Genomic DNA, 2,602 nt, shown 5'->3' on the forward strand with positions numbered 1-2,602 from the left:
AAGGGCATTAGTTTGGTCGTTCACGCCTTTGTCACGCCCTGGTTGCTTTAAGCATCTTTTCACCTTTTCCCCGTAAGCGATCGTGTCGTGTGCTTGGGTGAGGTGATCACGTGTCTGGAACAGGTGTTGATGTTCCACCTGCTTGTTGCATTCAGTCTTGACACCAGTTTGTTTCCAGCCCAGAAGATGGCATGTGAAACGAGATCTAGCATAGTGTGAGTCTGTGCACATGAGATTCTCTGATGTTATGAGCAGAGGAGACTTGAAGGGTTATGAGGGTAGCTGCTGCTTCACCATACTGACATGACTGGGGACCCCACCTGCTGTTCTGTGGTTGGCATGGGTTGGTTTCTTAACCATCGTACCCCTGCATTTGCCTGTGGGATGCCCTTATGGATGTAGAAACGTCCATCACCGTAGGCCGTGGGCATTCCTTGGCACGCATTCTCTTTGAGGTACCTGTGACAGGTTGGTTGCTGTTGTTGGGGTACCATTACCTTAAGTGTCAACGCTGGTGTGCTGTTATAGCAGTTTTGGCAGGCAGCTGAGTCTCCGCTCCGTGCAGACTTGTGCTTTCTGGCACGTCGTGGCAGTGGCACTTGCTGGTTTGACTTCCTGACGTCGATGGTGAGTCGCCACTTGCTGTCTGGTTTGACAACGGACCAGATAGGGACTGAATAGGTGCTGTTGCATGGGCAGATAACACCTTTTCCTTCTGTTGAATGAACAAACTCCCGCACTGGTTCATGTGGGGCGATGTGACCTTTGTACTGCCTGATGAAGGTGGGAGGAGCATTTGGGTGTGTTGCACTATGCACTGTGTGAAGTTTAGTGAGACCACAGCATAAAAGGTCTTTGTCAAATGTCACTTTGAATTTGTGCAAGACGTTTCTGAGTCTTTTACAGTCTGCGTCATTCTTTAGGGCACTTGCATCTTTCTGGATCTGTTGGCCTTTAGGCTCAAACCTTGGGAAGGGCTCCTCTGTTGTGGTGTTAGCTGTCAGATTGGCTATCAGAGGTGCAGCGCTTTCCTGAGTTTCCCAGGCAGGCTGTTTAGAGACTGTGGGTACTGCAAGGTGTTTGTCCTCCATCAGCTCCATTCTGTGCACCTGTTCTGTGGGTACCAGTTTGATGGAAGTGATGGAGATGCTCTTGAAGGATGCTGTGAAACTTGTGTTGCTTAAGCTTCCTTCTGGGACCATGGCAGCTGGTATTAAGTTAATGACTGTTAACCTGAGTTTAAAGTCATAGAGGCCGTGGTCCACTATCCAGTCTAGATGGTAGGCTTTGGGAATGCTGATGTCTGCGACCATGCATTCGTTGAGCCAGCTGTGAGCTACGTAGGGTGACACTTCAGTTAGCGGTGTGGCTTTTAGAGTGAGTCCAAGTTCCACGCCTTCAGGTGAAAGTGTGAAGGAGCCCAGCATGTGGCTTAGGGTTTGACCACATTGCCTGTTGAGCCAAACAGCACCCCCTTTGGTGTAAAGTGGTACTACAGTTTCCTGTGTGTGGAGCCAAACAGCACCCCCTTTGGTGTAAGGTGGTACTACAATTTCCTGTATGTTGATCCAAATAGCACCCCCTTTGGTGTAAGGTGGTACTACAGGTTCCTGTATGTTGATCAGGATGCAGACCTGTTGGGTGGTCTGGCCTGACAGGAAGTTGGCAGTGTTGACAGGAACAGCAGGAAGCTGTACAGTCATTGGGGCCCACAACAACTCATTTGCATTGTCCGTATGAGCATTAGAGTGCATCAGGAGGTCTGGACGGACCAGGAAGTGATGGGTTAAATGCCGGTTGTTCCATTTGAAGTTCACAACACAGGTGGCCTTGACGGTCATCGTGGTTGACAGACGAGAGTCCAATGGGAAGCGTGTTTGCATGTTGACAGATGGGAGGTCCGGTGTCCCTTCACTGAGAGCACTTAACAGCGGGTGGCTGAAGGCTGAGTTGTCTGCCCACAGCGTGAGAATAATGTCTGTTGTAGTTACATCATTCAGCTGTGAGTCTGTCGTGACCTTGGAGCAGAGGGGGTTACAGTCTATGGTGAGTTGAAGTACACTGGGTAGCGAACTTGAACCGTGCTCTGAGACGGGGTTCCCGCGGTTAGCTGGGAGATTTCCCGCGACCTCTGTGACCTGACCGTCTGGCTCAGGTGGTCTGGGTGACTGGGAAGGCAGAAGTTCACACACTTGAGCCCAGATTTTCAGCGGTCTGGCGTTCAATAAGGGCTCAAAACAGTCTAGCGGGTCTTTGTGGGTGAAACAGAGAAACGTGTCCATTTGCGCTACGCACACAGGAGGTACCAGGCTCACTCGACCAATGGGTGGTGCGTGGGAGCTGTGTGTTCAGGGTGGACCTCATTTGGACTGTGCGACTGCACATTCAGCTCACATCTTTGTGACTTGAGAGTCTGATTTTGTCTTTCAGCTTCATTTCTCAGTCTTTCAAAAAGGCAAGGACAGGTTTCTGGGCAGTGATCAGAGACTGTGTAACTGGTTTGATTTTCTACAGTCTTTTCAGGAGCAGTGTTCTGCTTGGAGTGAGCTTCATCGACCAAGTTTTGCAGCTGCTGAGTAGACATACTGCATGAGCAGGCCAA

Source organism: Megalobrama amblycephala, linkage group LG6 (assembly GCF_018812025.1).
Source record: "Megalobrama amblycephala isolate DHTTF-2021 linkage group LG6, ASM1881202v1, whole genome shotgun sequence".
Taxonomy (NCBI): Eukaryota; Metazoa; Chordata; class Actinopteri; order Cypriniformes; family Xenocyprididae; genus Megalobrama; species Megalobrama amblycephala.